This window comes from Bos indicus x Bos taurus, chromosome 1 (assembly GCF_003369695.1).
Source record: "Bos indicus x Bos taurus breed Angus x Brahman F1 hybrid chromosome 1, Bos_hybrid_MaternalHap_v2.0, whole genome shotgun sequence".
NCBI classification, from domain to species: domain Eukaryota; kingdom Metazoa; phylum Chordata; class Mammalia; order Artiodactyla; family Bovidae; genus Bos; species Bos indicus x Bos taurus.
Window position 1 is genome coordinate 127328978 of NC_040076.1, and position 19708 is coordinate 127348685.

The 19708-nt window shown below is 50.0% G+C and overlaps 1 protein-coding gene across 1 annotated transcript in view; it reads right to left on the reverse strand.

Annotated features, from left to right (window-relative positions):
- Positions 1-15380, reverse strand: part of SPSB4 (splA/ryanodine receptor domain and SOCS box containing 4) — an 86741-nt gene extending 71361 nt beyond the window's left edge. Inside the window, exon 1 of the mRNA XM_027544805.1 lies at positions 14692-15380. The gene's annotated coding sequence lies outside the window, so the exon portion shown is untranslated. The remainder of the gene's footprint in view (positions 1-14691) is intronic.
- Between the last annotated feature and the right edge of the window lie 4328 nt (positions 15381-19708).

Below are 19708 nucleotides of genomic sequence, written 5' to 3' on the forward strand. Positions count from 1 at the left end.
GTCACCCAGGGACATGAACAAGGACATAAGGCAAGCATCTGAGGATAGGGTGAGGTCTCCATGGTAAGGTGAATTGGAAGCAGGGTGATGAGAGAGTTGGTGTTCAGGCTCTGGAGCCAGAGAGAACTATATGTAAATCCCTCTCTCCATCTCTTAGCTGTGCGTCCACAGGAAGGTTCTCTTAGCCTGTCTAAGACTCCATCTATAAAATGGGGATAAAATATTCCCTCCAAGTGGTATGGGAAGCTAAGAGACAATACTAGAAGCCAAACCTGAGACTCTGCCAGCAGATTTTCCTTTCGGGCTCTGTCTTCTAGACATCTGCATGTACCACTTCCCTTTGGATGGGCAAGCTCTGTCTTTGGGCATATAAACCCCATTAACAACATTGACTCTGGACAGCCTCCTCTGAGACAAGACCCTGGTTTTCAGGGAGGAGAACTTGGCCACCATCACTAAGAGACCAGCCAGAGTTCAGGGTTCTTGGGGTGTTTGGATGGACCCTGGGTGTGGGGAGAGATGGAGAGCTGAGCCCTGCAGCCCATCTAGAGCAAAGGCATGTGCCTTCCCCTCCCTGGTCTGAGTTGCTAGGTTCAGAACACTTTCCCCTGAGACAGACCAGGAGGCAGACATTTCCCATGCCCTGCTCTGCCTGGCCACGCCGTTGCACCCAAATAGTGGTACAGTCCCAGCCAAAGTGCCATACAGCACTGGCTGCAATAGTGAGCATTGCTTTTTGAACCTTCCAATTTTATTCTCAGCTCTGTGTTCTTTCCTTTCTATTGTCAGACCCCAGCTTCAGCGCATGCCAACCTTATCCAGATAACTCTGGCTAATGTTTAATCTAAGGGGATACCAGCATACGTAAAAATATGCAACACTAGACATTTCTAAGATAGCAAAATAGTTACTCCTCTTCATATCCAAAATCACCCAAAATAAAGGAGAAACAGAAACAGGAATGCAGATTCTATCTTCAGCAAAACCAGAACACATTTGTAATCCAAACCACAACTTATAAGGAAAGGCTGCCAAAAAACCGGTCAAGGGCTGCCAAAAGCAGTGAAGATCAAACGAGGTGTGAGTGAACACCTCCAGAAGACACCTGTGGCTGCAGATTGCTGATGAAGATGGCAGAGTCAGCCAGTAGCTGGCACTCCCTGAAGAAGGAAAACGAAGATTCCTAATCAAGACCCATGGGTACAGGGTGTGTGGTCCAGCGATGGGATCTGCCTCTGACACTATAGGGGAAAAAGGAGGATGGGACCAATGGAGAAAACTACTGTCCGCCATCTTCACAGGAAGCAGTGTGCTGTGGGCAGAGTAGCAGAAGGGCCTGAACTGCGGGAAGCCCATGGCTATAGAGCCCTGCTGACTGCGTAGAAGCTAGAACAAATCGTTGCCACAGGCCTGTGAACAAAGTTACCATGAACCAGGAAGCAATCCTGCTCTCCTAAAACACCTCACGGCACTTCGTCTACACACACCGCCTGCAAAATGCTGACCAGGAAGGTTCACCTCTTTCAAAGAGAAGCAGCACATGACATAGTCAAAGATACTGGAAAAGAAAGAAATGAGGAAAAGAACAGGAAAAAAGACGGCAAACCAAGAAAACTCACCAGAAAAAAGCTGTCACAAAACAGATGAAAACTGTGACCAAATTTGTAAACTAATTTTGTGATCACTTATTTCATAAGGGAGGCAACTAGTACAGGCTTCAAAAAAAAGATTAAATACATTTTACACAGTTCAAAGGCAACCTCCAGAAGAACTCAAAATAAAACACAAACCTTCCAAATTGTCATAAAAAACACAGCACAAAATAAAACAGACCATATACCAAAAGATTTTGCTTTAAAAAGCAATAGAAGCAAAAACACAAAGACATAAAACTAAGACCAAAACCCTATATATATGTCAATGAATGGCCATAGGAAACTCCTAAAAAGAAACGATTTTAAGGATTTTAAGGTAACAAGACAAAACTCTCAACCATATGCCGCGTTTAAGAGACACTCCCAAAGCAAAGTAATTCAACAATGTTGAAAATAATAGAAAAAGCAAATATATACCAAATAAAAGCAGCCTCAAACTAAGCAGGTACTGTAACCTTAATATTAGGCTGCTGCTGCTAAGTCACTTCAGTCGTGTCCAACTCTGTGCAACCCCATCGATGGGAGCCCACCAGGCTCCTGTGTCCCTGGGATTCTCCAGGCAACAATACTGGAGTGGGTTGCCATTTCCTTCTCCAACTAAAGTTAATTAAGGGCAGATGATTTTAAATGAGACAAAGAACACTTTATAACAATAAAGAATATAATCCATAATTGAAGACTGACTACATTAAATAACAACACCAAAATTCAAAGCAAAAGCTACAGAAAATACAAGGAAGATCAGATACCCAGTAGAGGCAGATGATTTTAATTCACCTCTTTTAGCTCATGACAGATCAACTGACCAAATTAAGTAAAAATGTAGAAAAACCAAAATTACATACTTAATAAGACAGATTTAATTTATGTATAGTAGCAGTTAGTGGAAGAAGTTTAGTTGTTGTGTGTGACCCTTGTGACCCCCTGGACTGTAGCCCACCAGGCTCCTCTGTTCATGGGATTCTCCAGGCAAGAATATTGGAGTAGGTTGCCATGCCCTCCTACAGCGGATCTTCCCAACCCATGAACTGATCCCATGCTTCCTTCATTGCAGGCAGTCTCTTGCATTGCAGGTGGATTCTTTATCTCTGAGCCACCAGGAAAGCCAATTAATGTATACACATTTCTAAAAGAGTTCCCATATATTAGGCCACAAATAAAACCTTTCCCCAAAAGCAGAAATCATATAGAATCTGATAATACAGAAGCTGACTTTATTTTTCTGGGCTCCAAAATCACTGCAGATGGTGACTGCAGCCATGAAATTAAAAGACGCTTACTCCTTGGAAGGAAAGTTATGACCAACCTAGACAGCATATTAAAAAGCAGAGACATCACCTTGTCAACAAAGGTCCAACTAGTCAAGGCTATGGCTTTTCCAGTGGTCATGTACGGATGTGAGAGTTGGACTATCAAGAAAGCTGAGTGCCAAAGAATTGATGCTTTTGAACATGTGTTGGAGAAGACTCTTGAGAGTCCCTTGGACTGCAAGGAGATCCAACCAGTCCATCCTAAAGGAGATCAGTCCTGGGTGTTCATTGGAAGGACTGATGTTGAAGCTGAAACTCCAGTACTTTGGCCACTGGATGCGAAGAGCTGACTCATTTGAAAAGACTCTGATGCTGGGAAAGATTGAGGGCAGGAGGAGAAGTGGACGACAGAGGATGAGATGGTTGGATGGCATCACCGACTCAATGGACATGGGTTTGGGTGGACTCCGGGAGTTGGTGATGGACAGGGAGGCCTGGAGTGCTGTGGTTCATGGGGTTGCAAAGAGTCGGACACGACTGAGCGACTGAACTGAACTGAATACAGAAGAAAAGCTAGAAATTAATCACAAAATTATGGATGACAAAATTCTATCTTTGGACATTTTTAAAAACTCTATTTTAAACAACTTGGATCAAAAAGAGCCCTACATAGGAACTGAAGAGTATCTAGAAAATAAAATATAGAAAACATTCCATGTATTAGAATCTGAGGGATCCTATTAAAGTAGAGTTCAGAGGAAATCATGGCTGGTGTACTCATATTAGTGCATGAAGAAGAGTGAAAATATATAAATTAAGCATAATAAAATAGCAAAAGATCTAATAAAAACCCAGGATTTCCCTGGTGGCTCAGTGTTAAAGAATCTGCTGGCCAATGCAGGAGACATGCGTTCAATCCCTGGGTCGGAAAGATCCCTTGCAGAAGGAAATGGCAGCCCACTCCAGTCTTCTTGCCTGGGAAATCCTGTGGGCGAGGTCCCTGGTGGACCACAGTCCACAGGGCTGCAGAATTGGACACAATTTAGCAACTAAAACAACCAATTGAAAGAACAGAGCCTCTGGTGGTGCAGGACTGTAAGCAGCTCCGTGGCCCACACAGGAGATTTCTAAGGGAAATGGCTTTATCCTATGTACACTAGGCCAGCTTTGGAACAGCTGAAGAGACACCTTTACTGGGTTTGAAAGCAGTCACTTTCAGGCCATGGAGGTCTGGCTGCTTTCCTTTCTGGCCGTGAAGCCTCTGCCCCATTAATGGCAGGTGGGGACCTCAAAAGTTGCTCCCACTGGCAATAGTGAGGTGGACACACAGCAACCCCTTTGCTGCTCCCCACAAGACAGGATCAAAGCAGAGTGCTCATGTCCACTAATGGTCATTCACTAAGGAAAGCCAGTGACTGCACAATATAACAAAGGGCAGGGATTCAATCCCTTCCTGTCCACTGGGCCCTGTGTAAGGGCTTAACCTCTCTGAGACGCATCTGAAAAGCACTCTATGGGCTAACCTTGCCTGTCTTTGCAAGGATCAGGGGAGACATCTGTCTGGAATGGCACAGGTACCTGGGAGGCACCGGGTGAATGTTACATGCTTCTTTAAATTGTGCGTGTCCTCTGCCCTAGCCATTTAACCTCCTGAATGCATCCCAAGGGCTTCCCTGGTGGCTCAGCGGTAAAGAATCCACCTGCAGTGCAGGAGATGAGGGCTTGATCCCTGGGTCGGGAAGAGCCCCTGGAGAAGGAAATAATAATCCATACCAGTATTCTTGCCTGCAGAGTCACATGGACAGAGGAGCCTGGTGGACTATAGTCCATGCTGTCTCAAAAGAGTCGGACATGACTAAATTTGAGCGCCAAACTTGAAAAAGCTGGTGTTCCCCCTTGAAGACCCTGCACAGCCAAAAATAAAAAGCAAAAAAAGGAAAAAGGGCATGTGCTAGGATTTAGCTACAGAAGCAAAGGGTAGAGTGGTTCATAGCAACAAAGGACAGAAATCAGTGTAAATGCTCAGAAAAGGAAGTTTTTACTTTCTCTCGAGTGCCCAGCTCCACTGGCTGTGGATCCACTCTGCCCATACCTGTCCAGCACCCAAGTGGGTCATTGCCTTTGCAGTCCTCACCCCATACAAGTTCCAGCTCCTGCAGTCTCCTACAACTGTGACTGAACTAACAAATGAATAAAAGAGGGGCTGAGTTACTTGGGCTTATTCCCATGGAAGCTGTCAGAGGCAGAGGTCAGGATTAGCATGACCAGCTAAAGACAGGGCCAAGGCCAGAGCTGGGAGATAGAAAGTTACTAATGCAAAGTCCCAACCTCTAAGCCAGGGTGACACATCAATCTTCATGTCTTTGTCCATGCACAGTTGGGGCCCCAGACCTTCTTCCTCACCTTCCCAATTCTGCCCGAGAGCCCCACCTCCTCCAGGAAGCCTGCCCTGATCCTCCGGGCCTCTAGGTGCCTGTCCCTCCTAAGTCAGCCAGGACCTTCTGGTCCACTATCTTGTTTTTTTTGTGTTTTTTTTTCTACCTCAAGGGACATTGCTCTGGGGACAGGAAGCTTCCCCTGGGCTTCTTCATAACCCCCCTCCCCTCCCCAAGCACATATACAAGCACGGTGCTTTGAAGACAGGGCGGAGTACGTGTATGGTGTGAAGAGGAGATTCTGGCCTTCAGCTAGTTCTCGCTTTCTGTTCTCTCTAGAGGATTCAGCAGGAAAAGGTCCAGGGCTGGAGTCAGGAGATGGGAACACGGGGCCTCATTCCCCACTAACACAGTCACCATCTCTGAGTCTCTGAGCCTGGGTCACATCCAGTCTGCCCCTTGTTAGATACTGCTGTGCTCCCTTCCTGCTTCCAGCCCTCATCTATTCATTCAACAAAGACTTGGTGGATGGCTGTCATGTGACAGGTTCTTTACTGCTGAGAGCTAGGGGCATGCAGTAGTGGCCAAGTCAGGCTCAGCCCCTGCCCCCTCTCTCCAGCCAGAGGGACTGAGGGCTTGTCACATCTCTCCTCTCATCTCCACCACAGCACATGGCACTGGACTAGGCATAGATGAGATACAGCAAGGTCTAACTCCCTGGTAGGAGTAACATCAGCTCTCAACCCAGCAAGTGGAGGGCATACTGAACAGTGCCTCCGTCACATTTCCTCAAACCAAACTTAATTTCTTAGGCCATGCTTGAATGGGGATGCTTAATGACATTATCCGGAAGGATCCGCCCCTGGGCTTCAGTGATGGCTGAGCAAGAAAACAAAAACTCAAATTGTCAGCTGCCCTTCCCAGGACCCTGGTGGGTGTTGCAGCCCGAGAGGGAAATGAGGAGACACAAAGCGTGGATGTCGCACTTCGTAAGGAGCCTCAGCTGCTTGCAAAATGTGATACTCAAGTGTTCAGAGGCCCAGGACCCCAACTCCCATTCTCGGAGTCTTGTCTGCTAGACTTAGTCAGGCATGGGGTCTGCCAGGAGACAGGACTGCTGCAGGATTGATGATGACTGGGTGAAATGCCCTCCCCTCAATGTGGCCTCTGGCTTTGGACTTGCTAGGGAAGGGGCTGGGGGTGGATTTCATTCCTTCATTTAACCAGCAGTAACCATGCCTCCCTGGAGATGTGAGGCTTCAGGAAAGTGTAAGACCTGATCACTTCCCGTCCAGGAGAGCTCAGAGGGGTCAGACTCAGTGACAAGTCTGAATAATGACAAGGACTGTAAAAAGAAGTGCATTTTGATACCACTTGAATCCCTATAATAGACTGACTATTGCGTTCAAACATATATGACAGCTCTTGTGAAATGTAAAGCTGATCTAATCATATTCCCTGCTTAAAATCCCCCACAGGCTCTCCAGGGCTTTCAGGAGAAAGTACAAACTCCTAACCCTTTTTATTGTTGTTGTCTAGTTGCTAAGTCGTGTCCGACTCTTTCATAGACTGTAGACCGCCAGGCTCCTCTGTCCGTGGGGTTTCCCAGGCAAGAATGCTGGAGTGGGTTACCATTTCCTTCTCCAGGGGATCCTCCTGATCCAGGGATCAAACTTGCTCTCTCCTGCATTGACAGGCAGATTCTTTACCACTGAGCCACCAGGGAAGCCCCTCCTAACCCTTCCCACCACAAAAGCCCCACAATGCTTTCTTGGCCCATCTCCCTCTATGAAGTCCCTCACAGCATCTCCACTAAGCTGTGTGAATTTCCCGACAGGCACCACAGGGGCCCACACACTCGTGTCCTGAACCTCTGCCGCCTTTACCCGTTCACTCTCCCTTGCACACCCCTTCCACATATACTCACTGGGTAATTCATTCGACTAGAGTATCAGTGCCTCTGGGGAGCTCGTCATCCTGTAGTCTGAGAACCCCTGCACCTGTCTCCATCACAGACTTATCACTGATGTCTCCTCAGCCGCCTCCCTCCCTCTGAGACGGGGGACAACTCAAAAGCAGGGGCTGGGTCTGCCACCAGAGTTCTCGGGACTCTGCAGGGCTCTGGCTCAGAGAGAAAGTGGTGGGCGCGAAAGCATGAGCAAAGAGATAAAAGCAACCTGCTGCCTCGGAAAGAGCCTCCACCGAGGCATGATTGAGAGAGCAGAGCACCGTGAGCTTGGGCGAGTCAATTACTTTCATCTTCAGCCCTCAGTTTTCACCTCTGCCTAATGGTGCCAATGGTACCTACTTGGACCTGGTTCGACAGGGATGTTCCTAAGATTTTCTTGGTATAAATATTAAGCAAAGAGACTATTCTATTAAAAGATGCTCCTTGAGAGTGAACCTGCCAATAGTGAATGAGCCAAAGAACCCCCAAGCTTTTATTCACGGGCGTCCGTTAGCTTTTCTCTCTGTAGACATGCATGGAGCTCAAGGGACACTTGGCTGGGGCAGGCCCTTTCTTACCAGGAGCTCACAAAGAGAGCCATCTGTCCAGCTCCAGGTGGAACCGTCTCACGCCCGTCCTCCGGGAGCATGAATCAATGAGGCTTCCCTGCGCCTCTCCTTCTTGTGGGGTTTCCATGGGAATCCTCCCACGCATGACAGAGCCAGGAGCCCCCAAGGCGGAAGCTCAGGCTGTCAGTCAGCAAAGAGTGCAGGGGATGGGATGAAGAAGGTTTGCTAGGCAGTGACCAAGCCAGCTTGCTCTGCAAGGTCATTTCAAAGAGACACACCTCTAAGGCAGCGAGGCCAGAGGCCCTGCATCCAGGTGCATTCCTGGCAGAGTCTGGTTCCTGCTCCAGCTGCCCCTGTGCCCCAAGCATGTGTGGACGGCTCTGTGGGACAGCTGGCCTCTGTGAGGCTGCAGCAGACCTACCTAGGAGAAAGCGGCTGGGGGTAGGTGAGGCGTAACAGGACCCTCAAGGAAAAACTTCAAGAAAGAAAACACAGTGACCTTCATGTCTAGCCTGTCATTTATCTCCCTACCCGAACTTTGCTCGCTTGGTATAACTGGTTGTCTGAAATCTCAATGCCTGAATGAAAATGGAAACTGCATGCCTCCGGCTTGGTCTAGGAGATCATAATAGGAACCTGCTGGAATTTCTGAAGGTCCTTCTGTTAAGCTTCAGGTGTCTCTGGGAGCATTTTTGAGATACTGGGGTGGGGTGGGGGCGCAACTAGAGAGGAAGAGGGGATGGAAGGAAATGGGGAGACAGAGAGACCCAGAGAGAGAGAGAGGAGAGACAGGGAGCCCTAGGCAGCAGGGAGCCACTATGGCCCCAGGAAGCCATGTGACGTGGCATCTCACAGAATGTGGCTGTCGGGCGAGACGTTTCTGTGGACAAAGCCACAGACTGGTTTCTGGAGAAGGCAGAGCTCCAGGCTCACCCATCAGTGACTTTTCACATCCCTGAAAGCCGGGTGGAGGACTTGGGAGCTGCTCTGGGCCCCTCCTTCTGCACACACCAGCACATGGAGGTGCAGAGCTCTGGCAGTTTCCTGCAGCTTTCTGCTCCAGGGTGCACCTGGCCTGCCTCATAAATGGGGCTCCCCCACTGCTGCCTCTTCAGTTCTGCTGCTCCCTCTCTGCGTGCCCCCTCTCTCGTGATTGGCATTCCCAGCCCTCTGCGGATTCTCTCAAACTGGGTCTCCAGCCTTGCTCTCTTTCCTCAGCACCAGAACCACCTACTCGGAAGCCTCTGGCCATCCCAGATCACCCCAGACTAGCTGCTCCTTTAAACAACGCTGTAAAGCCAGGAGGCCTCTTTCCCCGTGGACACGCCCACCCATCCTAGATAGCAGACACAGCGGCTTAGGGGGCCGCAGGCACCTCAGAATCTACACACCCAGGGCTGAAAGCAGCCTCTTCCTTCTCTGGCAAACCCGGTTCCTTTCTGCTCGTCCTCTTTTCTGCCGTGGATCTCCCTGTCTCTCGGTCTCCCTCAGTGCCTTTGGCTCTCCTTTAGTTCAGATCTTGCCTGGATTACTACAAGGGTCTCCCGGTGGTGCCCCAAGCCAACATCCATGCTGCCACAGGGTAAATCTGACCGAGGCACCCACTCATCTTTTGTTCAGCTCTCCAGGTGGCTTCACCAGGAAGAAGCTGTACCCCTTTCCTTGATACATAAGGATCCCTAAGACCTGTCCTTGCTTATTTCTCCCATAGCAGTCAGTCTCCCAGCACGGCCCCCGTCAGAGCAGTCACAGTAGACTCCTCTCACAAACCCTATCCTGCCCATCCTTTCTCCTGGGAGCCTTCTCACCTTCCCTGGCCTGACTGATATTCATTCTCCTCATACTTCCAAGTGGGGCTGGGCACCCTCTGTGGCATTCCTCCATTGCCCTGTGGCCTCATCCTGCATCCCCAGCTGTCTTCTGTACCATGGGCTCTGTTTCTTGCTGGCGAGGCCAGCGCCCCTGACCCAGCCTCTGCCTCCTACCAGCACCTGCTACCACTGGCTACATTGGGCTGCAGAAGACACTTCCACTCCACACCTCTTGTACAGTTTGCCTTTTTAACAACAAACAACATTGTTCTCTCATGATTAAAGTACACATTTTAAATGGGAATTAACTCAATACGTATAGCAAAAAAAATCACACACAGTCCACACTGCCCTGGAAAGTTCTTCCGAGGAAGGTTCACGACACCTGATTTGGGCTTTGATCCTCTTTCCCAAAGGACTCAACAGAGATGACTTTTTCCTACAGCTTCAGAACAGGTACCCCCTGTGAGCCTTATTTACGGACCATATTTTATTCAAAATATTTTATTTAAAATGTGTTGCTGGGGACTTCCCTGGTGGTCCAGTGGTTAAGATTTTGAGCTCCTAATGCAGGGTACCGGGGTTCAGTCCCTGGTCAGGGAACTAAGATTCCACATGCTGCAACTAAGACCTGGTGTCAAATAAATAAATAAATATTTAAAAAATAAAGGACTTCCCTGGTGGTGCAGTGGATAGGAATCCGCCTGCCCATGCAGAGGACACAGGTTCGAGCTCTGGTTGGGGAAGATTCCACATGGCAGGGAGCAACTAAGCCTGCGCACCACAGCTACTGAAGCCAGCGCATCCAGAACTTGTGCTTTGCAATAAGAGAAGCCACTCCAATGAGAAGCCCACATACCATACCAAGAGTGGCCCCCACTCACTGCAACTAGAGAAAGCCCGTGCAAAGCAACAAAGACCCAGGGCAGCCAAAAATAAATAAAAACTTAAAAAAAAAAACCAAATGTGTTGCTATTTTATTTTTTATTGTTGATCTTTCTTGCCAAGTGTGTATGGCTATGTTCACATCAGTTGTGTGTATGCACTCATATACTTAGTTTTTAAAAATGACTCTGAGGCAGAAACGTCTGGTAACTTTGCTTCAGGTACCTCCACACCCCCTGATTTTCTGCACCCTGTGGCCTGTTCTAGCTGCGAGGTTGCCTGAGACCCTTCTTTCCTATACCAACAAAGAAGGGGCCCTTGAAGACCCTGGCTATGTAACCACTTCAGGCATCATTCTCTCGGGGAGAATCAAGTAGCCCCTGTAGGGTGAAGGGAACTAGGTCTTTTCCCAAAGAGGAGGGGAACTCAGCACTGGCCCAGGTCTTGGCATCCAGTCCCATCACTTCATGGGAAATAGACGGGGAAACAGTGGAACAGAGGCTGCAGATGGACAGGCCCCCCTGTCCATCACCAACTCCCAGAGTTCACTCAGACTCACGTCCATCGAGTCAGTGATGCCATCCAGCCATCTCATCCTCTGTCGTCCCCTTCTCCTCCTGCCCCCAATCTCTCCCAGCATCAGAGTCTTTTCCAATGAGTCAACTCTTCGCATGAGGTGGCCAAAGTACTGGAGTTTCAGCTTTAGCATCATTCCCTCCAAAGAAATCCCAGGGCTGATCTCCTTCAGAATGGACTGGTTGGATCTCCTTGCAGTCCAAGGGACTCTCAAGAGTCTTCTCCAACACCACAGTTCAAAAGCATCAATTCTTTGGCACTCAGCCTTCTTCATAGTCCAACTCTCACATCCATACATGACCACAGGAAAAACCATAGCCTTCACTAGACGAACCTTTGTTGGCAAAGTAATGTTTCTGCTTTTGAATATGCTGTCTAGGTTGGTCATAGCTTTTCTACCAAGGAGTAAGCGTCTTTTAATTTCATGGCTGCAGTCACCATCTGCAGTGGTTTTGGAGCCCCAAAAATAAAGTCTGACACTGTTTCCACTGTTTCCCCATCTATCTCCCATGAAGTGATGGGACCGGATGCCATGATCTTTGTTTTCTGAATGTTGAGCTTTAAGCCAACTTTTTCACTCTCCGCTTTCACTTTCATCAAGAAGCTTTTTAGTTCCTCTTCACTTTCTGCCATAAGGTTGGTGTCATCTGCATATCTGAGGTGATTGATATTTCTCCCGGCAATCTGGATTCCAGCTTGTGCTTCTTCCAGCCCAGTGTTTCTCATGATGTACTCTGCATAGAAGTTAAATAAGCAGGGTGACAATATACAGCCTTGACATACTCCTTTTCCTATTTGGAACCATTCTGTTGTTCCATGTCCAGTTCTAACTGTTGCTTCCTGACCTGCATACAGATTTCTCAGGAGGCAGGTGAGGTGGTCTAGTATTCCCATCTCTTTCAGAATTTTCCACAGTTTATTGTGATCCACACAGTCAAAGGCTTTGGCATAGTCAATAAAATAGAAATAGATGTTTTTCTGGAACTCTCTTGCTTTTTCCATGATCCAGAGGATATTGGCAATTTGATTTCTGGTTCCTCTGCCTTTTCTAAAACCAGCTTTAACATCAGGAAGTTCACGGTTCACATATTGCTGAAGCCTGGCTTGGAGAATTTTGAGCATTACTTTACTAGCATGTGAGATGAGTGTAATTGTGCGGTAGTTTGAGCATTCTTTGGCATTGCCTTTCTTTGGGATTGGAATGAAAACTGACCTTTTCCAGTCCTGTGGCCCCTGCTGAGTTTTCCAAATTTGCTGGCATATTGAGTACAGCACTTTCACAGCATCATCTTTCAGGATTTGCAATAGTTCAACTAGAATTCCATCATCTCCACTTTGTTCGTAGTGATGCTTTCTAAGGCCCACTTGACTTCACATTCCAGGATGTCTGGCTCTAGGTGAGTGATCACACCATTGTGATTATCTGGGTCGTGAAGATCTTTGGAGGCACCTTAATCTTACTCCTGGGCAGCCTCAAGGAGATTATAAGACTAGGAGGGATTTGATCTATCTTATATTTTTAACAGATGTTTCTGATAAATGATTATTATTTGCTAATGTGATATGTGAAAATTGTCTTGTAGTTTGAACTTAAATTTTTCTTATTCAAGAAAAATGAGGTAGAGCAACTTGTCATATGCTTGATATTTCAGTTTTACTTTGTGCATGTGAACCGTGAATGGTCTTTTTCTTGTTGACTTGAGGACATTTTTACACATTAAAGAGATGAGCCCTTTGTGACAGGAGTGACAATTCTCCCAGTTTGTCATGTCTTTTCACTGTTTTTGATGATGTCCCTGTAGATTTTCTTCTCACATAACTGAGTTTACCAATCTTTTAAGCAAAATAGAAATACAGCCTGGAGAGATATTTGAGTAGAATGGTCAACAAGCAGAATTTTGTATGTTATTTGCCCAAGGTGGCTTAAATTCCTTTTATTGGTACTTTTAAAGGAAGTTTGTAAAATGGAATCTATCAGAGGGTTATGTATCTCAGGAGGATGGTGTCTTGTGTCAAACATATTTGTATCAAGCTACCAACACCGTGTCTTTCTACAAACTCCTTTAATCAGCAGCACTTTTGGAAAAATGGAGTTGTGGAGGATGAAGAAGGATCCCCCATCAGTCTCAGTGACAGAGACTGCAGAACTGGGTTGGAGGAGAGGGGCATCAAGGGGGAAAGAGAGGGAGAGGCGGGAGAGATGTGTTGCACGGGCGCTTCTTCCTTAGGTGCAATGACCGCCTGGAGGGGGAGGGGCGGGCAGCTTCTGTATTCTCCTTTTAATAGCGTTTCCCCCAAGCTCAGGCACGTCTTCCTGATTTATGTTCATCGATTGCAGGAGGACGGAAGGTGGATGGAGGATGGAGGCTCTGATTCCTAGAGAGGAGAGAACTCCAACCCCTAAACTCCCCCAGGAGGAGGCTGGGGCAGACGAGGAAACTGAGCTCGGAAAGATTAGAGTACTTATCCAAGGTCACACTGCGGGCTGATGGTGGAGGCGGAATTCGAACTCAATCAAGCTTATTCCAGAGAGCTCTCCATCTCCTAGCGCTACGGCCCACAAGTGCCCTCCTCTCTCTGCCAGTCCGCAACAGCCCATGCTCCTCCATCCCGGAGGCGGGAGCGGCCACTTCCCCCAACCCCTCTCTCCCCTCAAGCCCTCTTCTCCCTCCAGGGAGAGGTCCTGGGCTCGGCGTCCCCTCCTGGTACCGAGCCCGTGGCGCGTCTTGCCCTACCAGGGCGGACACATTTGCCGCGCTCCAGGCTCTGGCCTCCTCCCTTCTTCCCAGACCCCACCCCCCTCCCCTGCCCGTGACTCACTCTGCACGCGACCCCCTCCCTTCCAAAGCATCGCCAAGTTTTTCTCCAAGCAAGGCCAGCAGCTGGCCCCAAGCAGCGCTCGGACCGGGCGACCAGCCTCACTATCCAGCGTCAAGAGTAAACAGTGACAACAGCCCCCATTTCACCAGTACCCACTGCGTGCCAGGCGCTTGACTTCCATCGCTCTGAACTGCCCCCGCCCCCCAACCCGGACGAACAGACTCCTGGAAATTGCTGTCCCCAATACATCGACGAAAGAACTGCTGCAGCTCCGGAAAGTTGGATGACACGCTTGGGCTCACACAGCTAATAATAATGCTGGCTAACGTTTGATCGAGTGGTTCTTATGTGTCAGGAACAGGTCTACGTACATAACGAGAACCACCCCATAGATGCTATTAAGAGCCCTATTAAAAGGGTACCATTATCACCCCCATTCTACGGGTGAAGAAATCAAGGTTTGGCGCCTTGTCCAAGGTCACTCATTCAGTGAATGACAGATCATGGACCTAAACCCAGGCAGGGTGACTCGGGCGGGGGCGGGGGGGGTTAGTTTTTTGTGCTGTCTCCATTACGCAGAAAAGCAGCGGGCTTCGAACCTATGGCACCAGGGGCCGGCCCCAAACGCCCAAAGGCAAACTAACCAGGTCGGACTGCCACAGTCCGCAGAGAGGAATTCCCGGGGATCTGGACCGGACCCACGCCAGGAGCGCGGACTGTGGCCAGTGCCGGCCCGCACATGGTCAGCGCGGCCAGACCTCGGCTCCCGCGCGCCTCTCATCAGAAGATGGAGAATACTCACCATAAAAGAGAGGGCAAGCGCCTGCCCTGGAGGAATTGCCAGCGCTGGCAGGTCCTGGACTCCCGAGGAGAGACGTCTGCGGGCGCTGCCACCAGCTCAGGGGCGCCCGAGCGACCCCGAAGATGCCGGCTTGTTCCCCGGGGCCAGGGGCGCGTCCTCACGGTTCGAGCCCCGCAGCAGCGCCCCCTCTGCCCAGCAGGGTGGCCCGGAGTTGGAGCGTTCTTGGGGAAGTTGGCGCTCCAGCGCGGCGAGAGGGCGCAGGAGGTCGAGTGGGAGAGGGGAAGCGTCTTTTCTGCGCGGATCCCGGGGGCGCGCCAAGGCCTGCGCTCCAGCGGTTCCTAAGCTCCGCGCTGGACCTGGAGGGCGGCGAGTCCCGAGCTCAAGGCGCACGGGCCGCGCCTCTGCCGCCCGCCCCTGGCGCGCCCGGCGTCTTCCCCCTCGCCCTGGGCGCACGCATTGGTGTTCGAAACTGGGGCCCGGGTCCGGGCTACCGTGCGCTCATCGCCCTCACCAAGGGGCTGGGCGTCTTTGTGCGCGGGGCGCGCCGGCCGCCGCGGCCAGCTCTGGATGCTGCAGCCGCCGCCGCCTCCCCCTCCTCCTCCGCCGCCGCCCGCTCCCAGCCTTCCCGGCCGGCCCAGAGGCTGCAGCTGAAAGCCGATCCGGCTGAGCTCATCCCTGAAGGCCACTAATCCAATAGCCGCGGAAGGCGCGGCCGCCGGGAACGCCCCTTCCCCCACCATCCCGCGCCCCGGCCCGTCCCAGCTCGGGCCGCTGCCGGCGCCGCCACCTTTCCGAGGCCACCAGCTGGCGGGAGAGGGAAGTGGAGCCCGCGGCCGCGTGCCGAGTCGGCGCGGTCGCCATTCACCCGCCCGCTAGCCCGCGCACTCCCTCACTCACGCACTCATTCATGCGCACCCCCCCACCCCCATTCATTCAAGCGCGCCGGGAGCGCAAGGGTGGGTGCCCCTGAGCCGGAGGAGACAAACACAGTCGTTCGGCAGCTTTGCTGTCTTTATCCAACTCGTGTGGGAAATAGCAGCCGGGGAAGGATCTTGGTTTAATGACCTCTTCCTCAGGAGCGTGTCTACACTTTATTTTTTAAAGATCAGATTCCAGCTCATCTTCTAAAGTCCAATTTCACACCTCTCCTGCTTCTCGGAGCCTTATCCCGACCACTCGAGGAGCAAAGAGGTGTCTCTACGCTGCCTGCTGCCAGGACTGGAGGTGGGCCGCCGGATTGCCCGCCAGCCTGGAGCGGAGGAAGAGGGCGTGGCCAGAGCGGAGGCCAGGAGGGTGCTTGTAGCATCTGTGCTCTCTCTGGAAAATTGACAGTTACTGGTCTGGGTGCCTTTTGTGCTCTCAGAGGTGAGCTTAGTTCATTCCACAATGATCTGGTCTGACCTCAGCCCTCTCTTATGCCGGATACCAAACGGCCTAGGGGCAAAGTGCCGGTTCATATGGGACCGCCGCCGGTAAGTCGCTTCAGTCGTGTTCGACTCTGTGCGACCCCATAGACGGCAGCCCACCAGGCTCCCCCGTCCCTGGGATTGTCCAGGCAAGAACACTGGAGTGGGTTGCCACACAGACAAGTAAAAGGTAACTCAACCTAGGGAAACAGATGGCAGCTCTGGGGCTCCTTTTTCAGGCTGGGAAGGGCAATCTGGAAATGCTTCCTAGTAGAGGGGGCTACATGAATTAGCCCTGGAGACAGGGGAAGGGTGGTCATCTCTCTAGGTACCATACAGCATGGAGCCTCTGGTATGGACGGGAGTGTAAACGACAAGGTAAGATATGGCTGGAGGGATGGACAGTGGCTAGGGTCTTGGAAGTCAACTATAGTTTGATCTTTCCTCAAGATTAGTTGAGGCCTTTAATCAAAGTAATGCTTTACCAGATTTACATTCTCCAAAGATCTCTCAGCGGAGTGAATGGATGGAGGAAAGTAAGCTTGGAACTCCTGATACAGTCCAAGCAAAAGATGACGCTTCACAAACCAGTTTAGCCATTGGTTGGACAGCCAAAGGGGGTATTGATATTTCCTACTGTTCTGTCATTGCCTGTTTGTACGTGTCTCCCTCCTAAAGCTGTGAACCCCTTCAAAGGGCAAGAACGCTTTTTATACTTGTCTGAATTCTCTATACCCACCCAGAACAGATGTTGAATAAATGTACTTTGAATTGACCTGAGTGGCATTCTGACCTGCACTCATATTTACTGTATTTGGGGGGTCTCCACAGCAGTCCTTTCTATCCCCCATCAGAAAACTCCTGGAGCACCTATTCTGCAAGCTATTGAGGGGGCTATGGACACAGATGAGGGGCAAGAAGAGAAAATTTGGGGGAAAAGATACAGAAGCCAAAGGAAATTGAAAGAATATTTTCAGTGGTTTCTTCACCTGGTTGACAGGGTAGGGGAGAGAGGGATATGCCCATCACTTGCCCTCTTTGCTAAGAAATATCACAACAGCTTCAAGGACAAGATAGGGAATGAACAATGGTCACAGTTTGAGAAACTAATTTTTCCCTGGGGGCTCCAGATAGGTTCAACCTGCTGACCTCTCCAGATGTGCCTTAGGCCCAAAGATGTAAACACACCACCCCTCCAAGTGTCCCTAAAATACTCCAGCCCCTGTATACCAAGCAGAATGACTTGTCATTTTGGGAGAAGTCAGAATAGCCTGGGTGTTATTTAATAAAACTTCACGTTGAGGTAAACGGCCTCTAAGATGTCTCCAGCAATCTCTGCCCCTTGGTTTCATACCCTTGTGTAACCACTCCATTTAGGTGTGGCCGGCCTCATGGACTTGCTTCTCACCAAGAGAATAATGTGGAAGTAATGGATGGCCCAGCCAAGATTAGGTAATAAAAGATCGTGGCTTTGGCTTTGAGCATGCACGCTCTGTCTTGCGTGTTCTCTCTCTCTCTCTTTTGAATTAGCTCTCTGGAAGAAGCCACCTGCTATGTGCTGAAGCAGCCTTGTGGAGAGACCCGTGTGGTTGGGACAGAGACTGCCGACAACCGTGCGAGTGAACTTAGAAGCTGATCCAACCCTCCAGTCCTAGGTGAGCCTTCATATGAGAAGGCAGCCCTGTCTGACACCTTGACCGCAATTTCATGGGAGACTTTGAATCAGAGAAACTCAACTACACTGTGCCCAGATTCCTGACCACGGAAACTGTAAAAGAATAAATGTTCATTGTATTAAGCTGTTCTTTTTCGGGGGTAATCTGTTGTGCACCAATAGATAACTCATGCAAGATGTTCTTAACTACCCAAGGGCGATTCAAAAAATAGACCTTTGAAGAACTAACCAGTCTCACTCCAAAGAAAACACATATTTCACGGGTATGGCTAGGCAGCCTTTGGGTTTAATTTCAATTCAGGCTCTTTGAGTCTTAGCTTTTTCACTATAAAATGGGGACAGAAGGATTTCCTGAGTATGGTCATGTGTTGTAGCATTTACATACAGAGTAGGTACTCAATAAATCTTTTTCTTCCACTTCTCAGCAGTAGACAAAGATCTGCAGCATTCTTGGAATTCTTGGGCTAAGGCAAAGTTAGGCCTGGAGCAGAAGGTCCGTGGAGGGGCTGCTACTGTCAGGGGTCCAGAATCGCTGTTTAAAATGCAAAACTGTGGACTTCTGCGGTGGGCCAATACTTAAGAATCCACCTGCCAATGCAGGGAACACAGGTTCGATCCCTGGTCTGGGAAGATCCCACATGCCACAGAGCAGCTAAGCCTGTGGGCCACAACTACTGAAGTCCATGCACCTGGAGCCCAAGCTCTGCAACTAGAGAAGCCACCTCAATAAGAAGCCTGTGCACCACAATGAAGAGTCCCCCCACTTGCTGCAACCAGAGAAAGCCCTCGTGCAGCAACCAAGACCCAGAGCAACCAAAAGGAAACTAATTAATATAATACATTTAATACAAAGCTGTGAACCCCACCATTTGCCTGCCTTTTTCTCCCAGCTGACTTGGAATCCACTTACTAGGTCTCAGCAAACATGGTCTCCTTCGCAGTATCAACTGTAGTTTAATAGAAGTTGAGGAAAAACTCTCAGACCTGAGAAATTCTGGCGAGCGAGGCTTGCTTCAAGGAGGTGTATGGCAGGGAGGAGGACTCTGCGGTGTGCAGGTGGCGTGTCTTCCACCCTCCCTCAGAGGAAACCTCGTTTGAGCCTAGCCTAGGGCTTGGGGTGGTCCTGTCTGAGATTGGTCCCCTCTAGTGCTGTGCTTGCATGTGTGTTAAGTCACTTCAGTATTGTCTGACTCTGCGATCCCATGGACTGTAGCCCGCCAGGCTCCTCTGTCCATGGGATTCTCCAGATAAGAGTGCTGGAGTGGGTTACCATGCCCTCCTTCAGGAGATCTTCCCAACGCAGGGATCGAACCCAGGTCTCTCAAGTCTCCTGCATTGGCAGGCAGGTTCTTTACCACTAGCGACACCTGGGAAGCCCCTCTGCAGCTTATGCACCACTGTCTCCTTCCCTAACGGCTCTGCTTCCTCGCTTCTGCTCTGCAGCCAAAGCTGTCTTCTCAAAGTCACCCCTGCCACCCCTTTCAGAGAATGGCCCACAGGATGGTTTTCCCACTTTTTAGCTGAATCTGGCACGAGTCTCAGTTTCCTGCACCTTTGCTCTGGGCCAAGCCACACCAAGATCCCCTGAGCTACTCCAGCGAGCCACGCTTCCTCCCTGACACCAGCCTTCGAACACGCTGACCTTGCTCCCTGGCACGGATTTTGCCTAGGTAACTCCGATTCTCTGCCTGTCTGCATGCCCTCTGCTCCAGGAAGCCTCCCCAACACCCTGGGCTCAGGGTCTGCTGTCCTGTGTGTGCCCTCCCGCCTGGTCCCCCACCCCGGGGTCCCCATTCCACTGTTCCTGCTGCCTCTTTTCTTGCCATCCTCTCCTCCCCCAAGATGTGAGCACGTCCAGGGCAGAGCTGTCTTTTTCTTCTTTATAGCTTTTGCACTCCCACCTCCCATCTCCATTTTCATCTCACTAATTTCTCTT